At 41.6% G+C, this 21539-nt stretch overlaps 1 protein-coding gene across 4 annotated transcripts in view; it reads left to right on the top strand.

Annotated features, from left to right (window-relative positions):
* Positions 1–2743: 2743 nt before the first annotated feature.
* Positions 2744–21539, top strand: part of LOC110523933 (rab GTPase-activating protein 1) — a 132441-nt gene continuing 113645 nt past the window's right edge. For all 4 annotated transcript variants that reach the window (XM_036977658.1, XM_036977661.1, XM_036977660.1 and 1 more), the window contains exon 1: positions 2744–2896. The gene's annotated coding sequence lies outside the window, so the exon portion shown is untranslated. The remainder of the gene's footprint in view (positions 2897–21539) is intronic.

A 21539-nucleotide genomic window follows, 5' to 3' on the forward strand; every position in this document is an offset into this window, starting at 1 on the left:
ATTAAACATAGTGGGTTAAATAAATAACAGTCATCTGATTAATGAAAGTGACCCAGTTATCAGAATAAATCTCCCCTCCGGATCAGATATATTTTTGTCAATTATGAATGGAACATGCTTATAGATAACTATGGCTGTGCCTCTACTGTTTGATTTGAAAGATGAGAAATAGACCTGTCCCACCCAAGCTCTGCAGAGTATATCATGTTCGGCATCACAGAGATGTGTCTCTTGTAATAGAGCAATGTCTGCTTTTTCCTTTTTGAGAGCACATAGAATCTTTTTCCATTGTATTGCATGACCTAGCCCATGGCAGTTCCATGTCAGTAGATTTAATGTACTCGTCAACGTCATCAAACAGTAATGGAAATCTAGTGCAAGTCATCTCTGGGTAAAAGTGGATAATAGTTACAACTGCGATCACATAAAAGAAAAAGAAACGGTGTATGTAAAATAACAATCTCTAAACATCCCAGCCGAGTTCCCAAACAACTCGACGTATCCTGTTGAATTTGTTAACCCCACGCTCAGTCACAATTCTGTGTTCCCGAAAAATGGGAACAGTTCTCTCCCAAGAGAGAGAGAAACAAAATCATCCTCTCCTCATCCTCTCCGCCCGCATTAAGTGACAATGTAGCCCCCTTCCAGACCACAGTAATAAAAGAGAGGGAGAAATTAAGTAAATAAAATCAATAGCCCAGCCTACAAATACATCCCCCAAAGGACATAGGCCTAATCGTTTGGACTAAATAAAACAGGAATGAGGCAGCAAATCCCTAAGACGGATCTATAGGATAAGTTGTTTGTTATTATTAAAACTAAATATCAACAGGATAAGGCGGTCATAACCATAGGCATAAAATGGACACACTGAGCCTCTCGTTAGGTCTGTAGATGTGTCATAATCGACAGGCTATCAATGGTGAAGGCCTATGTGAAAATTATAGGCACAATATAAATTGACAGTATCCGATCACTTTGTCTGCCAATTAGCCTATATGTTCTACATACAAGATAACAGGCCTATGTATGGTTAATTTTCTCACTTGACATAAAAGGGGAAATGAAAGTAGGCCTAGTAGGTCTAGGCTAGGCTTATCTCAGCTAAAATAAAGTAAATAACAAATAGATGGCTATAATGACATTTAGCAGGGCTGGTGGGTCATTGGATGGCGCCGTATGTTGTCTTACCTCCATTAGTAATAACAGCAATCGCTTTTAGTCATTGGTCCATTCCTCAGTGACCAGGATTGTCCTTCAAAAAAACGTTTTGTCTCTTCAGGAGTTTTGAAGTGTTGTAGGGCTCCTTGGTGAAGAATCCTGGGCTCGTTTGGATAGTTGAATCCCCTGATGATGCCGCGGTCAGTTAAGTGTTTCTTCACCTCGTCAAACTCTCGGCACTTTTGGCATATTCCAGCTGACAAGTCCTGGTGTAAAGTGAGTTTGCCGTTTCCCACTGTAATGGTGTTGATTTTCGCCGCCTGTAGGACTCGTTCCCTTGTCGGTGAATCTCAGGAAATGTATGGTGATTTGACGAGGTGGTTGTCTGGCTGCTGGTGGGGGCCTCAGTGCTCGATGAGCTCTCTAAAGTTCTATGGGCCTGTCGGTGGACAGGTGGAGCCACTCTGGGAGTTTGTCTTGCAGGTAGCGGATCATTGGCATGTTTCTCTCTTCTTTTTCGGCCTGGTTTAATAGAGCACTGTTATTCCTTCGCCCCCTATTTGCCAGGTCTTCTGTTTTCTCTTCCAGATGCTCTATTTTCTTTTTAGCAGATGCCATTGTTTCCATGGGGTCTGGCTGTGAGTTTCCATGCTGACCCTCAACACGGGGCCCCTCAGGGGTGCGTGCTAAGTCCCCTCTTGTACTCCCTGTTCACCCACAACTTCTTGGCCGCCCATGACTCCAACACCATCATTCGGTTTGCTGCCAACATGGCGGTGGTAGGCCTGATCACCGATGACGATGCAGTGGTTTAAAGTACTTAAGTAAAAATAATTTAAAGTACTACTCAGTTTTTTGGGGTATCTGTAAATTAATATTTATATTTTTGACAACTTTTACTTTTAAAATGTACTTTTTACTCCATACATTTTCCCTGAAACCCAAAAGTGATCGTGACATTTTGAATGCTTAGCAGGACAGGAAAATGGTTCAATTCACAAACTTATCAAGAGAACAACCCTGGTCATCCCTACAGGACAGGAAAATGGTTCAATTCACAAACTTATCAAGAGAACATCCCTGGTCATCCCTACTGCCTCTGATCTGGCGGACTCACTAAACACACACGCTTTGTTTGTAAATAATGTTGGAGACATTAGTTTTTGATTTGTTAAAAAAGTTTGAAATATCCAATAAATGTCGTTCCACTTCATGATTGTGTCCCACTTGTTGTTGATTCTTCACAAAAAAATACAGTTTTATATCTTTATGTTTGAAGCCTGAAATGTGGCAAAAGGTCGCAAAGTTCAAGGGGGCCGAATACTTTCGCAAGGCACTGTATACACCATGTGTATCCCGTTCATACAACTAATAAAAACTTGAAACTTGATGACTGAATCATATGCAGAATATGTTTATCTGTCACTTATTTGACACTTCATTCGATTTTTATCCGACATTGTCTCTCAATTTTCTCATATAGCCTTGTTTTATTATTTTGCAAATATACACTTTGAAATGTAATACTGGTCTGGATGACAATAACCAGATCGGTCTCAGGGAGTGCTTTTCCTGATACACTCGAAGGAGGTGTGTTGTACTGCGCATGCGCCAACGCAGTAGGTTTTTTGCGTTGTGTTTACAGCCCTAAATGCTGTTGCAGATGTAGCTAGCTTCCTAGCTAGCGCAATGTTATGGTAACCGTCTTTGGAATAACACACAATTGTCGAAACAGGTAAGATATTCGACACGTATATGCATGTCTGTGTTTAAATTAATAAGCTGAGTGTCTCCTCTGAACAGGACACTTTTAGCCTGGAGATATTTTGAAGTGCTGTTAAATAGCTGGCTACTGTAACTAAGCCAACATTAGCTCAGTGGGCTTCCGAACGTTCAAGGTTTGTGCATCACTTTGAAGGCCGAGCGGTTTCGCTGACGGTTTTATGTCCGAACTAGACAGTAACGTTAGCTAGTGTTCCTCCAACTAGTGTTATGGCAAATGAACATTTCTGCATAAACTCGGGGCATCACGAAGTTGGCTGGAGAAAGCAGAGTTATGTAGCTAGCTAGGCTAGCGGGTGTAACGTAACGAGGTAGTGCTTTCGCTGCTTGCTTTTCTCGGTATCTAACTACAGTAGCAATATAACATTAGCGAGCTAGCTCTACCCGGTCCCCGCCAGCTACCGTTTCTTGTACTCAACCGTGTGTCAACTGGAAATGCATTTGTTTGCAGAAACAACTACCGCTCTATCGTAACCTTACGTTGGCGTTATTTGCAAATGACGGGGACTGCTAAATTCGCTAGCTAGCTAACAGTAGTTGCTGGGTTCGGTAGTTGTAATATTCTATCATCTGTATTGGCAGATGGCTAGTTAGTGGCCCCCTGATGATTTACAGGACACATGACGTCAGGGTAAATGACCACGGATAGCATATATGTTACTGTTTTAACGTTACCCGTAACGTTAGATGACATGTCAGGGACAGCTAGTTGACCCTGACAGCCTTGACGTCAGTTAGCTATGGTAAGACTGACTAACGACGACTGTGGAATTTAGCCAAATGGATATGAATTAGTCCTCAGCATTAACACGTGCCGCATTTCTCTGGTGCCTGTAGTTTGAAAGAAGTATGGAACGCCGTGTGAACGTGTATCTTTTTTTGACACGCGAAGAAAATACCCAATTGGCGTTCCATAGAGAAGCCCTTTCTCCCGTGGTGATTATGAGTAGCGGTAGTCATGGTAACGGAGCCCAGGCCAGTTGAAGTTTGTTCCCTCACCTGAAATACAGGCAGCAGTCGACAAAAACAACTGTATTTGTCACACCCTCCTCCTGAGCCATATTCAAATATTTGCATAAAAACCTACAGGTGCTCACAGTAAGGGAAAGTTCCCTGGCCTACAGTTATCTATGATCAGTGTTTGTTGGAGTTGTTGTTGACTGTGTGCAGTTCTGAATTCTGTGCCAGGCTGCAGAATTTCTGCAATTTTCCATTGTGCAGATAGCTCACCCCACGTAGCCTTGAATGGTGTGCAACTCCAGGTATAGGCCCTGCTGTTGTTGCATTATGTCAGCCTGGCAGTAGCATCTAGGATGTGTACTATTGACAGCCATGTCCAGGACAGGAGTCAGACAGGATAAGGCTTGCACTTGCCCCATGAGAACTTTCACAAGTGGTGTTCGCGGCGAACCTATTACTAAACAAAATAGTCAGTTGTTCTGGAGGATGTCTCCTATGAGTCATTCCACCTCAAAAAGCACATTAAAGAGGATTTTGTTACTCACCATCTCAGATTGTTCTGAAATTGTTTCTGTAGTAAGAAACAGTTAAGATTAGCCTTCCTGAAGCATGATTTTGTTAAAATATAATTAGATCTCTATGAAATTAAGCCTCTGCACCCAAATTGTCCCTTTTTAATGGATATGATTCATATAATCTTCAATACATTTCGTACCTAACATTCAATTTGGTCCGTCATTCTTCCTAATAATGAGTAAGACATAAGAAATACATTAAAATTATCAATAGCCACTCACGGCAATCCCACCCCAACAACCAGTATACAGTATCAGTTCTCTATGTCTGACAAGTAGTATGGAGCTGCTGATTGGAGTATTGCTTCTTCAACCTTTAATGTTTTCCCTGAGAATCTGGTGATATATCTTTTCCCATGTTCAGAGAAATTCGCCATTGAAGTCGCTTGCATTCTTTACCAGCTGCCGCTGTTCCTGCTACTGCCACGACACCCTAGCGAATGTTGTGTGGTCTGTGCATTAATATTTTCTTGTATGTCAGAAAGCCATTTGCATTGCTAGTTATAGCCTACTGCTAGCTAGCTAGCTAACATTGAACCTAGTTGGTTAGCTTTAGCTCCCTGCTGACTCATACTACAGAATTTCATACACGGTGGCTAGCTATGACAATCCATTTTTATTGCTAGTAGTATGGGTTGGGGTTGTGATTCATTGTTTAGATAACTAACTAACTAACTAGCTACATGTCTAAACAAAATATTCCACTTCGCTAGATGATTACATGACCCATCAATTTAGCCAGTGTGTCTGGGGGTGATTACGACTATCTATTGTATTTCATGAATGTATGATGTCTAGACCATAGTGACCCATCCACTTAGCTAGATGTGACTGGGAGGTGCTTTTAGCATTTCTTTCACATGACCCATCAATTTAGACAAGTGTGTCTGGGTAAGCATCATCTAATAATGATAAAATATTTATAAAATATTTTTCTGTGTACTTTCTATTTTTGATATTGCTACTATGCACATGCAAGTAACCATTTCACTGTACCGTTTACACCTTCTGTATCCTGTGCATGTGACAAATACACTTCGATTTAATTTGATGTAGTGTGTGTTTACCAGAGATGGTAATGTGAAGAACAACATGACCTGCACCAAAGTCCGATTGGAATATAGGCCAAGGATTAGATAAAGTGTATTTTTTTTGCTACATAAAACCGAATCGAGGTAGTCGGTCACATATACATACGTTGCATGCAGAAAGTATTCAGACCCTTTCACTCCCCGGGCGCTGAAGACGTGGATGTCGATTAAGGCAGCCCCCCCTACCTCTCTGTTTCAGAGTTGTTGGGTTAAATGCGGAAGGCACATTTAATTTGAAGTCATTCAGTTGTATAACTGACTAGGTACCACCCCCTGAGTATTCAGACCCTTTGCTATGAGACTCGAAATTGAGCTCAGATGCATCCTGTTACCGCTGATCAACCTTTAGATGTTTCTACAACTTGATTGGAGTCCACCTGTGGTAAATTAAATTGATTGGACATGATTTGGAAAGGCACACACCTGTCTTTATAAGGTCCCGCAGTTGACAGTGCATGTCAGAACAAAAACCAAGCCATGAGGTTGAAGGAATTGTCCTTTGAGCTCCGAGACAGGATTGTGTCAATGCACAGATCTGGGGAAGGGTACCTTCCAAAAAAGCCAGGAAGGGGTTATTGTGACAGAGTAAGAACCAAAGTGTTGGTCAGTGTTTCCCAGTGGACCCCCAAGGTCCCCAAGAACACAGTGGCCTTCATCATTCTTAAATGGAACATTTGGAACTACCAAGACTCTTCAGAAGCTGGCCGCCTCGCCAAATTGAGCAATCAGGGGAGAGGGGCCTTGGTCAGGGAGGAGATCAAGAACCCGACGGTTACTCTGACAGAGCTCCAGAGTTTCTCTGTGGAGATGGGAGAAACTTCCTGACGGACAATCATCTCTGCATCACTCCACCAATCAGGACTTTATGGTAGTGTGGCCAGATGGAAGCCTCTCCTCAGTAAAAGGCACATGACAGCCCCCTTGGAGTTTGCCAAAAGGCACCTGAAGACTCTCAGAGAATCAAGGTTCTCTGGTCTGATGAAACCAAGATTGAACTCTTTGGCCTGAATGCCAAGTGTCACTTCTGGAGGAAACCTGGCACCATCCCTACAGTGAAGCATGGTGGTGGCAGCATCATGCTGTGGGGATGTTTTTCAGCAGCAGGGACTGGGAGACTAGTCAGGATCGAGGGAAAGATGAATGGAGCAAAGTACAGACAAATCCTTATTGAAACTTGCTCCAGATCGGTCAGGACCTGAGACTGGGGTGAAGGTTCACCTTCCAACCGGACAACGACCCTAAGCACACAGCCAAGACAGCCCAGGAGTGGCTTCAGGACAAGTCTCTGAATGTCCTTGAGTGGCCCAGCCAGAGCCCGGACTTGAACCTGATTGAACATATTTGGAGAGACCTGAAAATAGATGTGCAGCCACGCTCCCCATCCAACCTGCCAGAGCTTGAGAGGATCTGCAGAGAAGAATGGGAGAAAGTCCCCAAATACAGGTGTGCCAAACTTGTAGCGTAATACCCAAGGTTATAATCACTGCCAAAGGTGCTTCAACAAAGTAAATATGATATAGAATTTTTTTCATTTTTAATACATTCGTAAAAATATAGGAACCTGTTTGTGTTTTGACATTATGGGGTATTGTGTGTAGATTGAGGAACAAAAATAATTGTGTACATTTTAGAATAAGGCTGTAAATGTGGAAAAGGTCAAGGGGTCTGAATACTTTCCGAATGCACTGAACAAAAATATGAACGCAACATGCAGTTACAGTTCATATAAGGAAATTGGTCAATTTAAATAAATAAATTAGGCCCTTATGGATTTCACATGACTGGGCAAGTGCACGACGTTGGAAGTGGTTTATGGTAGAAAATGAACAATCAATTCTCTAGCAACAGCTCGTGTGGACATTCCTGCACTCAGCATGCCTATTGCGTGCTCCATCAAAATTTGAGAGTAATACGTTTTTTGTGCCCATGGAAAAATTCTGGGGTCTTTTTATTTCAGCAAATGAAACATGGGACAAACACTACATGTTGCGTTTTTATAATTTTGTTCAGCGTAGTAAAAGGGCAGGATACCGTTTATCTTCCACATAATACTGTTTTAGTAGGTTATGATAGGAAACTGTGTAAGATCTCTTCGTGAATATCCGTTAACCACCCCGAGCCACTGTAAGCTTGTGACGGAGTGCCTTCTTCTGAATAAGATGGTTATCATCAACCGCACAATGTGATTCAGTGACTGTCACCGTTTCTCGCTTTCCTTTCCCGTCTCTCTCTCTCTTTCTCCTCTTTTGTGCATCGCCACTCGTGATTCGACTGTCCCAAGCTCAACTCTGTAACACCCCCCCCCCCACCCCGTCTCTGCCTTTTATAAATCACTGCAGCAAATTTGGTTGAAGCTAGCCTATGTGTTGCAAGCCTGAGTATTCACTCTCACGGTCTTCCTCTCCCTGAAATGAGATGCACTGAGAGAAGAGGGAGAGCTCAGCTGGCCTGGCTTGGCCTGGCAGGCCTTTAAAGCAGCCAGTTCAGCTGGAGAGGGAGTGAGAGTGAAAGAGGGAAGAGAGTCAACTCCTCGATCACACCGACATTGCATTTTGGTACACCCGAAAGAAGTACATTAATTTCCGATGGAGCGCTGCGTTTGCCTTGCAGCATTGCGTTGCAGAGACAGTTGCAGTGCGTTCTGCGTGGCGTATATGTTGGATTTATCGAATGTATGCTTCAGACTGTGTGTGTAGACGGCTTGACAGAAATGGTAGCATGTTGAACTTTTGTTGCACAAACATCCAGATCATGCTGCGTACTATTTTGCGTAATGACACTATCGGTGTGATCGAAGGCTTTAAGAGTCCCCCTGCAGTGCCAGGACTGAAGACATAGCTGACCGCCACTGAAAGGCTGTGGCAGCTGAGTAACGAGCCGGACCCAAGTAACCAACCTCGTCTGGCAGTTGTATCGAGTAAACCCTAGCCTAACTCCTCTAGTAGTCTGACTGATGACCATTTGTATGAGAGGCTTTATTAACAGCCCAGCCAACTGTAGAAGATCGGCTACATTAACCGTACCACATTTTTGTCAAGATGTGGAACATCTCGAAATGTCAAGATGGTCTCTCTGAAGGGATAAATAGGTGCTGTTGTCATGGCGACACCTAGCTGACATGACAGCTAGCTAGGCAGGACAGAAGCTGGGGTTATAGCGTTAGCGCAGCAGTCATAGCGTTAGGTGGTCGATGGTCATTATGGCCAAACAGTTCTATTTTGGTTTCATCAGACCAGAGGACATTTCTCCAAAAAGTATGATCTTTGTCCTCATGTAATCAAAACACTTGGGTGAACTGTTAGAATTAGAATAATCATTAGTTTTCCAAGTGGGCACTTTGAATACAGTGTTTGACATGACAATTAATGAAAATGCCAGTGAGGATATGTGACCGACCGGCTCAAATCTGTCTTATGTAGCAAAATATGATATATTTTTTTTATTTTATTTTTTACATTGGATAAAAGTAAAGACTCAGAGCTACAAAATGGTATATAATACACAGCATTTGACGTTAATGGCTAATCTGCCTTTGCCATCGGTACTATTGGCCAATGTTCAATCGCTGAATAATAAAGTGGACGAACTACACTCACGTATATCCCACCAACGGGACATTAGAAACTAATATCTTATGTTTCATGGTCGTGGCTGAACGACGACATGAATAACATACAGCTGGCGGGTTATACACTGTATCGGCAGGATAGAACAGCAGCCTCTGGTAAGACAAGGGGTGGCGGTCAATGTATATTTGTAAACAGCAGCTGGTGCACGATATCTAAGGACGTCTCAAGGTTTTGCTCGCCTGAGGTAGAGGATCTCATGATAAGCTGTAGATCACGCTATCTACCAAGAGAGTTTTCATCTATCTTCTTCGTAGCTGTCTTTACCACCACAAACCGATGCTGGCACTAAGACCGCACTCAATGAGCTGTATACGGCCATAAGCTAACAGGAAAACGCACATCCAGAGGCTGCACTCCTATTGGCCGGGGACTTTAATGCAGGGAAACGTAAATCCGTTTGACCTAATTTCTACCAGCATGTTAAATGTACAACCAGAGGGAAAAAAACTCCAGACCACCTTTACTCCACACACAGAGATGCATACAAAGCTCTCCCTCGCCCACCATTTGGCAAATCTGACCATAATTCTATCCTCTTGATTCCTGCTTACAAGCAAAAACTAAAGCAGGAAGCACCAGTGACTCAGTCAATAAAAAAGTGGTCAGATGAAGCAGATGCTAAGCTACAGGACTGTTTTGCTATCACAGACTGGAACATGTTCCGTGATTCTTCCGATGGCATTGAGGAGTACACCACATCAGTCACTGGCTTCATCAATAAGTGCATCAATGACGTGACTGTATGTACATACCCCAACCAGAAGCCATGAATTACAGGCAACGTCCACACTGAGCTAAAGGGTAGAGTTTCCTCCTTCAAGGAGCGGGACTCTAACCCTGAAGCTTATAAGAAATCCCGCTATGCCGTCCGACGAACCATCAAAAAGGCAGTGTCAATACAGGACTAAGATCAAATCGTACTACACCGGCTCCAACGTTCGTCGGACGTGGCAGGGCTTGCAAACCATTACAGACGGACTACAAAGGAAGCACAGCTGCAAGCTTCCCAGTGACACAAGCCTACCAGAAGAGCTACATTTCTTCTATGCTTGCTTCAAGGCGAGTAACACTGAAACATGCATGAGAGCACCAGCTGTTCCAGAAGACCGTGATCACGCTCTCCGTAGCCGATGTGAGCAAAACCTTTAAACAGGTCAACTTTCAGACTGATTACCAGGACGTTTTCCCCCAAGCATGTGCTGACCAACTAGCAAGTGTCTTCACTGACCTTTTCAACCTGTCTGAGTCTCTAATACCAACATGTTTCAAGCAGAGCACCATAGTCTCTGTGCCCAAGAACACTAAGGTAAACTGCCTAAATCACTACCAACCCGTAGCACTCACGTCTGTAGCCCTGAAGTGCTTTGAAAGGCTGGTCATGGTTCACATAAGTACCATTATCCCAGAAACCCTAGAGCCACTCCAATTTGCATACCGCCCCAACAGATCCACAGATGATGCAATCTCTATTGCACTCCACATTGCCCTTTCCCACTTGGACAAAAGGAACACCTATGTGAGAATGCTATTCATTGACTACAGCTCAGCGTTCAACGCCATAGTGCCCTCAAAGCTCATCAATAAGCTAAAGACCCTGGAACTAAACACCTCCCTCTGCAACTGGATCCTGGACTTCCTGACGGGCCGCCCCCAGGTGGTAAGGGTAGGTAACAACACATCCGCCACGCTGATCCTCAACACAGGGGGCCATCAGGGGTGCGTGCGCAGTCCTCTCCTGTACTCCCTGTTCACTCATGTCTGCATGGCCAGGCACAACTCCAACACCATCATTAAGTTTGCTGATGACACAATAGTGGTAGGCCTGATCACCAACATCGACGAGACCGCCTATAGGGAGGAGGTCAGAGACCTGGTCGTGTGGTGCCAGGACAACAACCTCTCCCTCAACATGATCAATACAAAGGAGATGATTGTGGACTACAGGAAATGGAGGACCGAGCACGCCCCCATTCTCATCGACGGGGCTGTAGGTTGAGAGTTTCCAGTTATTGGTGTCCACATCACCAACAAACTAACATGGTCCAAGCACACCAAGACAGTCGTTAGTGGGCACGACAAAACCTAATCCCCTCAGCAGACTGAAAAGATTTGGCAACGGGTCCTCAGATCCTCAAAAGGTTCTTCAGCTGCACCGTCGAGAGCATGGTTGCTGGTTGCATCACTGCCTGGTATGGCAACTGCTCGGCCTCCGACCGCAAGGCACTACAGAGGGTAGTGTGCACCGCCCAGTACATCACTGGGTCCAAGCTTCCTGCCATCCAGGACCTCTATACTAGGCAGTGTCAGAGGAAGACCCTAAAAATGGTCAAAGACTCCAGCCACCCTAGTCATAAGGCTGTTCTCTGCTACCGCACGGCAAGCAGTACTGGGGCGCCCAAGCCATAAGACTCCTGAACATCTAATCAAATGGCTACCCAGACTATTTGCATTGCCCCTCCCCCTTACACTGCTGCTACTCTCTGTTTATTATCTATGCATAGTCACTTTAATAACTCTACCGACATATGTACATATTACCACTTACTTCGAATAACCGGTGCCCCCGCACATTGACTCTGTACCGGTACCCCCTGTATATAGCCTCGCTATTGTTATTTTTCTGCTCTTGAATTATTTGTTACTTTTATTTATTTTATTTATTTGTAGGTATTTTTCTTAACTGCATTGTTGGTTAAGGGCTTGTAAATAAGCATTTCACCGTAAGGTGAACAACACCTGTTGTATTCGGTGCATGTGACAAATTTGATTTTGATTTGAGTGTAGTAAATATTGATGCACCAATATGACATTTTTGGCCGATACTGATATCCAATATTTTCCTTGACAAAAAAACGATACCGATAACCAGTATAAAAGTTTTTAGCGGCCTTTTAAGCATTTGAGTACAGTTAAATAGTTAACTCACACACTGCACTGCAAGGCACTGCATCTCAGTGCAAGAGGCGTCACTACAGTCCCTGGTTCGAATCCAGGCTATGAGTCTGGGAGTCCCATAGTCCGGTGCACAATTGGCCCAGCGTCGTCCGGGTATTGCCGGGGTTGGCCGTCATTGTAAATAAGAATTTGTTCTTAACTGACTTGCCTACATAAATTAAGGTTACACACACACACACACCACACTAACCAAACAGTTATTTTTTTGACCTTTACGTATGTTCCCATTACCAGTAAAACATAATTGAAACCTATTTCTTTCACTTACTTGCTGTGCTGTTTCTATGTTTATTTGTTCAGTCGTTTCATTCTCAACCAGGATTTCATCATACATGTCAAGTAGTGAAGTTTCACCTCTGTCTGTCCGTGGCCTCTCTTCCTCGGTGCACACTGTCACTGTGTCCGTTTCCACCTTGTCCAGCTGTGTATGTAACATTTCATGTAAACCCTGTTTCTTGTCTGCATCGAAGTAGTGGTTCCTTGTACCTAGCATCGAGCACGGTGTCGACACAGTAAAGTAATGCCACCGACTCGTTTGTGTCGGCGTTTCAATTCCATGACAGAGGGTATCACGTCTGCTGCAGGCACAGTTGATGAGCTTTTTTCTTGAGTCAGTTGTTTGAATTGAGCTTGCTAGTGTGTGTGTGTGTTCATGTTTCCATGTTTCAAACATGTTCTCAAATGCCATTGAAATGGCAGCAGCGGTATGAGAACCAGCACATTCATGAGCATGCAAAACAACTTTCCTCAGTACAAAATCCTCAAAGAACCGCTGTGCTGTCAGACTCTGTATGATATCGCTGGTCCAAATGTCAGCCGTGAAGCTAATAGCAGTGACGATATTACTGTGTAACTCCGTTAGGGCAACATCTGAAAAATAGCGCACTTGGTAGTGTGTACCGGTGCTCGACCAGTCGGCAAAAGTAAACATCACCCACGACAGAGAACGGTTGATTGTCATGGGCAATGAATTCCATTATCTTGGCTTTAATAGATTTCGCCTTCGAGTTGTCTCTGAAATTTTCTTACTCTTTCAAATGACTGCTCGACTTGTTGACTGCTCGATCCACACAGCAGACGTTGTGTGCTAGGTTAGGAATGCTGTGTTTCACGTGTCGCGCTACATTTTACGCGGCGTCATTACGTCATGTACCTAATTATATAGGTATTCACGTCCGCTTTGACATCTGTTTGGAAACATCGGGGCGATAAACTAGACATTCCGATATGTTCACCGATATATTGTGCATCCCTAGTCAAGATTGAGGGTAAGATGAACGTAGCAAAGTACAGAGGGTTCCTTGATGAAAACCTGACGACATATGTAATGGGGAACAAAAATAAAAATGACAAACAATTCACACAATGAGACAATGCATGTGCAAGCATTTTGCGGGAGACAGTTGAGCCGTTCTGGAGAAAGGCTCGCCTATATCTTCACCACACACCCCTCCCCTTCTTCTTGTCTCAACACTTTAAGCTATACTCAAGGCACATTATCTTCGCACGTAATTGAGATGCTTTTGTTGACAGCCGCAACACAATAATCAACTAGGCCCATTGCCACCCGCGCTGCCCAAATTGCTGGCTTCTTGTCTTTCAAGGAGATAATGATCCTCGATTCCTCTGTGGTTTAAGTCATGCTTTCTGGTGAAGTGTTTTGAGCGATTCCATTTAGTTCTGTATCGACAGGAGAAATTTGGACAATTTATGTAAATTTATTTTCCATTTACTTCCCTATTGGACCCATTTCTCGCCTGTTCTATTGGTTTTCATATCAACTTTATTTCGTTGTCCAGAAGCCAAAGGCACAATCCTAGTCAAATTATCAACCCCATCCTAGTTTTTGGATCTTTAGATTCCCCCTATTTCTGTGTTTCTAACATGGAACCGCTATCAGGTGCGCTGTTTAGAATGGTGTTTTCCTCTCTAATTGCATTTTTTAGCAAATGTTTCAAAACTACGTTTTATTGGCTGCTTCATTGCAGGAGTTGCATGTTCTGCTAAGACGCATTACCATAATCAAAGTCTTATTTCTGTCATTCTGAGCCCAGTGGGGAGGACACCCTAATGGGTTATATGCACCCAATGCATATGGATCCGGTAGATTTCTCAATCAAACTGAATCGCAATAGTTTCAAACTAAATGTATCTTTCCGGTATCGTATTGGAGCCCAGTGCCTTCAGGAAGTATTCACACCCCTTGACTTTTCCCACATTTTGTTGTGTTAGAGCCTGACTTTATAATGGATCAAATTGAGATCTCTCCCCCCCCCCCCCCATTATGTCAAAGTGGAATAATGTTTACAAATGAATAAAAAATGAAAAGCTGAATGTCTTGAGTCAATAAGTATATTAACCCCTTTGTTATGGCAAGCCGAAATAAGTTCAGGAGTAAAAATGTGCGTAACAAGTCACAATCAGTTGCATGGACTCACTCTGTGTGCTATAATAGTGTTAAACATTATTTTTTAATGACTACCTCATCTCTATACCCCACACACCATCTGTTAAACTCAATTATTGCACATTGTATGTGGTCCATGCAAGTCCCTCAGTCAAGCAGGGAATTTCAAACACAGATTCAACCACAAAGACCAGGGAGAATTTCCAATGCCTCGCTAAGAGGAGGAGGAGGGGGGGGGGGGGGACATCGAATATCCCTTTGAGCATGGTGAAGTTATTAATTACACTTTGGATGGTGTATCAATACAACCAGTCACTACGAAGATACGGGCGTCCTTCCTAACTCAGTAGCTGGAGAAGGAAACTGCTCAGAGAATTCATCATGAGGCCAATGGTGACTTTAAAACAGTTACATAGTTTAATGGCTGTGAGTAGGAGACAACTGAGGATGGATCAACCACATTGTAGTTATTCCACAATACTAACCTTATTGACAGAGTGAAAAGTAGGAAGCCTGTATAGAATACAAATATTCCAAAACATGGACCCTGTTTGCAACAAGGTACTAAAGTAATACTGCAAAAATTGTGGCAAAGCAATTCACTTTTTGTCCTGAAGACAAAGTGTTATGTTTGGGGCAAATTCAATACAGCACATTACTGAGTACCACTCCATATTTTTAAGCATAGTAGTGGCTGCATCATGTTATGGGTATGCTTGTAGTCTTTAAGGACTAGGAAGATTTTCAGGATAAAAAAATAAATGGAATGGAGCTAAGCACAGGTACAATCGTAGAGGAAAACCTGGTTCAGTCTGCTTTCCACCAGACACGGGGAGATGAATTCACCTTTCAGCAGGTCAATAACTTAAATCATGGTCCAATCTACACTGGAGTTGCTTACCAAGATGACTGTGTTCCTGAGTGGCGGAGTTACAGTTTTAACTTAAATCTGCTTGAAAATCTATGCAAGACCTGAAAGACCAGATTTTGAAAAGAATAATGGGCAAATGTTGCACAATCCAGGTGTAGACAACTCTTAGAGACTTACCCAGAAAGACTCACAGCTGTAATTGCAGCCTAAGGCAATTCTAACTTATTGAGTTTGAATACTTATCTAATCAAGATATATTTGTTTTATTTTTCATTTATTTTTTGACAGAGTATTTTGTGTAGATTGTTGACAAACAAAAAGACGATTAAATCCATTTTAATACGACTTTGTAACACAACAAAATGTGGAAAAAGTCGAGGGGTGTAAATTATTTCTGAAGGCACTGTATCTAGATCCGCATCAAATCGTGTTGAAAGGGAAAGATCCAGTGTAAACCTGGAATCGCACGATATGTTGTGTGGTCCTCACCCTACAGCTCGGGAAACCATGCAGTTTATTAGACTCCAGATGAAATAAGTTATGAGGAATTTCACAGGGTTTTGAAATTGCTCAGTGATGAACTTGATGCTCATTTCCCAAAAATATTGAGGATCTTATTCTGGTGACTTGATGGTCGATGCTTGACTGCTATTTGGCAAGTAAAATCCTTTAATAATCCCACACTCTATCTTTGAGCTGTTATTGGCTAGAGCACACCTGCTAAAATCAGAGTAGGAACATTTGCTATTTAACGCAACAATTTTTGTGACCTAACTATCGAGTTGAAAATGCGATGGAAACACATTGAACTTTACATTTTTATTCAGTTCATGAAAACTTAAGTGAAAAAGTACTTTTTGTGGGCACTACGTCATCACGCACTGGTTTCTTTCCCCAACAAGTCCGTTTGGTGGAAACACACCACTGTGGGAAAACATCCATATTTTGTGAAAATCTGTTGCCATTTGGATGGAAACTTAGCTGCTGATAACAGAAAAAAAGGAAATCTATTTTTTACTTTCATTACATAGTGGCGCAGCCAGTCCACATTCTTTGGGGAGAACCCTGCTCTGCTCTCATGTAGAGACTTATAGAATCCGCGATATGGACAGAATCAAGGAATCCAGACATTAAAACAGAATTCAACAATAATCAAAAATGTTTTGAACTTAGTAGGAAATCAACTAAATGTTTTGAACTTAGTAGGAAATCAACTAAATGTTTTGAACTTAGTAGGAAATCAACTAAATGTTTTGAACTTAGTAGGAAATCAACTAAATGTTTTGAACTTAGTAGGAAATCAACTAAATGTTTTGAACTTATTAGAAAATGTATTATTTGCTCAAGAGAATGATAAGACAGTAACAAAATGCATAAGTATTTTCCTTATAGCAGGTACAGCAAAATGATTATGATACTAGCTCCTAACAATGCATTAAAATGTCAAACTATTTCAAATATAAGGGGGGGGGGGGGGGAAAACAAAAATACATGAAATCAAGAACATTGGATCTGATTAACAATCCAAATAGTACTGTTGCATTAATCAAATGTAATCTGTACAAACAGTATGTACACTGGGAGAGTTTCCACAAGATCATCTAAGAATGATACGTCTAGCAGTATATGTTTTAGAGTAAGCTGTCAAGAATCCAGTGTATACATTATGGCAGATGGAAAGGCTTTCCCTAAAACGTAAAGGGTATTTCTAACATTTTTCCCAGACCTCAAAAGTGGTCTCCTGATGTGGTTTAAGCATTATTGGGAATTTAAGACCCTCCAATTTTGTTGTATTTTTCTATATAAAAAAAAAAGTGTGATTTTGAGAGAGCCTAAAAAAAACAGAAGAAAAGTCTGAAACGTGGAAAAACAAAACGGAGAAAATGGGATTTGGGAAAAAAAATAAACGGAAGTAGGCAAAAAGGTAAATGTATTTTAAAATGCCCTTACATGCATTTTATTAGTAGTCACCCGCTGAATCCAATGAGTTGAATCATGTCCTTCCCTGGAATTTAGACCAAGGTTTTTAGTTAGAGTCTGCATAACAGCAGTTTAACAGCAGTATATGGCAGGCAACACAGCTCCCTAGCCGCCATATCCAACCACCCGCCCCCAGGTCAGATAGTAATTAGACCCACACGATTACTGCATTTCTCTTATGGGTAAAAAAGCTCTTTGATCAGTGTCATCCTTCACAGACACAAAACCTGTCTCACTCTACTCATCTGTTTCTGCAACAAAAGCTGAAAAATGACACCATGGAGGATGGCATCATCACTGCTTTTCTGTTTCTCATAGCCCAGAAGCCCACGGAAATTGAGAAGTGTATTGAAATGTCTGAGACTAAATAGGTCCATTTTCTTTAACCCAATGTTCACATTTTGTGTTGATTTTGAATGTGTAAGTCTGCAGTTTGCAGGGTGAATGGCCTGAATTGTACTTAAATCAGTTATAGAACCCATTGCCCTTCTTGGTTGTGAGGTTCGGGGTTCGCTCACCGACCAAGAATTCACAAAATGGGACAAACATCAAATTGAGACTGCATGCAGAATTCTGCAAACATATCCTCCTTGTACAACCTAAAACACCAAATAATGCATGCAGAGAAGAATTAGGCCGATACCTGCTAATGATCAAAATCCAGAAAGGAGCTGTTAAATTCTACAACCACCTAAAAGGAAGCGATTCCCAAACCTTCCATAAATAACAAAGCCATGACCTACAGAGAGATTAACCTGGAGAAGAGCCCCCTAAGCAAGCTGGTCCTGGGGCTCTGTACACAAACAGACCCCACAGAGCCCCAGTACAGCAACACAATTGGACCCAACCAAATCATGAGAAAACAAAAGGTAATTTCTTGACACATTGCAAAGAATTTACAAAAAAACAGAGCAAACTAGAATGCTATTTGGCCCTAAACAGAGAGTACACAGTGGCAGAAAACCTGACCACTGTGACTGACCCAAAATGTAATCTTTCACTATGTACAGACTCAGTGAGCATAGCCATGCTATTGAGAAAGGCTGCCAAAGGCTATGTGCCCACAAAATGAGGTGGAAACAGTGGTGGCCCACTGTTGTTCATTATCTATTTCACTTGCTTTGGCAATGTAAACATATGTTTCCCATTTCAATAAAGCCCCTTAAATTGAATTGGAATTGAATTGAGATGCCCCACAAAACCCGGGGGGGGGGAAAATGTAATGATTTTGAGGATTTTCATGACATTTGATCTATAGAATGGTCATTTAGAGGAATGATTGTTGACATATATTTGACATTTGTATCTAAAATCGTAATTGAGAAATAATTAATCAAAATTGGCATTTTTATGACATTTTGGCCTCACCCAGGCCTCCCTTTAAGACTCTCTAAGACACATGTTTTATTTATTTGTAGGTGCTACAAAAAAATGGTCATTTGAAGCTTTACTGCTTTTTCTATAATATATTTAAAATAATAATGTTTTTAACATAACTATTTAAAATATAAAAATGTATAGTGAAGACATCAAAACTATGAAATAACACACATGGAATCATGTAGTAACCCCCCCAAAAAATATATGTTTGAGATTTTTCTAAGTAGCCACCCTTTGTCTTGATGACAGCTTTGCACACTCTTGGCATTCTCACAACCAGCTTCTCCTGGAATGCTTTTCCAACAGTCTTGAAGGAGTTCCTGAGCACTTGTTGGCTGCTTTTCATTGCAAACCGTCTCATTTAGGTTGAGGTCAGGTGATTGTGGAGGCCAGGTCACCTGATGCAGCACTCCATCACTCTCCTTGGTCAAGTAGCCCTTACACAGGCTGGTGGTGCGTTGGGTCATTGTCCTGTTGAAAAACAAATGACAGTCCCACTAAGCGCAAACCAGATGGCATGGCATATCGCTGCAGAATGCTGTGGTAGCCATGCTGGCTAAGTGGGCCTTGAATTCTAAATAAATCAGACAGTGTTCCCAGTAAAGCACCATCACACCTCCTCCTCCATGCCTCACGGTGGGAACCACACATGCGGAGATCATCTGTTCACCTACTCTGGGTCTCACAAAGACAGATCTCACGGTTGGAACTCATCAGAACAAAGGACAGATTTCCACCGGTGTAATGTTCATTGCTTGTGTTTCTTCGTTTATTTACAGCAATTTTATCTTGAAGGCCTGATTCACGCAGTCTCCTATGAACAGTTGATGTTGAAATGTGTCTGTTACTTGAACTCTGTGAAGTATTTATTTGGGCTGCAATTTCTGAGGCTGGTAACTCTGATGAACTTAGCCTCTGCAGCAGAGGTAACTCTGTCTACCTTTCCTTTGACGGTCCTCATGAGAGCCAGTTTCATCATTGCGCTTGATGGATTTTGTGACTGCACTTGAAGACATTTTTAAAGTTCTTATTTTCCCGCATTGACTGACCTTTGTGTCTTAATGTAATTATGGACTGTCGTTTCTCTTTGCTTATATGAGCTGTTCTTGCCATAATATGGGCTTGGTCTTTTACGAAATAGGGCTATCTTCTGTATACCACCCCTACCATGTCACAACACAACTGATTGGCTCAAACACTTTAAGAAGGAAATAAATTCCACAAATTAACTTTTAACAACTTTTAACCTGTTAATTGAAATGCATTCCAGGTGACTACCTCATGAAGCTGGTTGAGAGAATGCCAAGAGTGTGCAAAACTGTCATCAAGGCAAAGGGTGACTACTTAGAAGAATCTCAAATCTATTTTGTTTTGTTTAACACTTATTTGGTTACTACATGATTCCATGTGTGTTATTTCAAAGTTTTGATGTCTTCACTATTATTCTACAATGTAGAAAATTGTAAAAATAAAGATAAACCCTTGAATGAGTAGGTGTGTCCAAACGTTTGACTGATACTGTATATATTTTTTATTTGGCTAATGTTTAAATATGTTGTTGAACATTTATATCTGTTTTATAAAATGTTTTATTTTTTTGCCTGATTCAGTTTTTTTCTCAAATAAATGTTTCTCTGTTATGTTTTTCCAGGTTTCTGCTTTTCCCAGTTTTTATTTTTTTCACTCTCAAAATCCCAATTTTTCTAAATAGATTTTTTTTTGTTGAATGTTTTAAGTCCACAGAGCTTCAACCACATCAGGAAACCACTTTTGAGGTCTTGGATTTTTTTTGGGTGTAGGTACCCTTTAATTCAAGTGTGCACCAGCAATTGACCATTGGCTATTAATATTTCTGTAGCGCTCATGTGATTGCAGTTTTCAAAACAAATGGCCACTGGATTGATGTGAATAATATCATGATATCATTCTGCCAGGCAGTCATAGGCAGGTTTTTTTGGGGGGGGATCCCTTTTCCCAGAAGGCGGTTGTCATTACATTAGCTTCATCGCTAACGGCTACACAAAGTTCTAGCGTTCATGTGCTGTTGCCTCGACAGAGAAGTTAAAGGAAAATACTAATCACTAATTTTGTTCATGTCTCATAATAATCTTCGGCAAATTAATGAATGTTCTAATAAGTTCAATAAAAAAATATTGTTGAACTCTGTTTTAATGTCTGGATTCCAGGATTCCGTTTGCGTTCTCCACAGTGCGGATTTTATAGGACCACCATTTACTATATGGGCATATCAAAGTTCCAGAGTGGTATCTCTGCTACTTTTAGCGTTATGATCCAATTTGTAAGAATTACCAACAGAGTGAATGTGAAAATGGATTCAAAATGGTCGACCTCTGCTGGTGATTTTCAGGATGTGCAATGATGCAAGTAAAGTAGGGCTCTGAATGGTTATGTTGCCTAATATATACCAATTTCTCTGGGAAAAATTGCCATAATTTTAAAACAAGCTGAGATCCCACTATGGATCTTTGATATGCCCCTAAGAGTATATTATGTTCAACAATATATTGAAAAAGTAGCCAAATTAAAAATGGTGTATTTTCAATATTGGTGTGTATTTTTGCCAATATTCATTTAATGAATGTATTTTTTTATTATATTGAAATCAACAGAGCAAGCAGTAAAGCTTCAAATAACACCCATTTTTGCTTTGTAGCACCTACAGATTAAACATAATGTAGTCTTTAAGTCTTTAAGGAGGCCTGTGAATGGCCTCAATGTAATAAATAT

This window comes from Oncorhynchus mykiss, chromosome 5 (genome assembly GCF_013265735.2).
Source record: "Oncorhynchus mykiss isolate Arlee chromosome 5, USDA_OmykA_1.1, whole genome shotgun sequence".
NCBI lineage: Eukaryota > Metazoa > Chordata > Actinopteri > Salmoniformes > Salmonidae > Oncorhynchus > Oncorhynchus mykiss.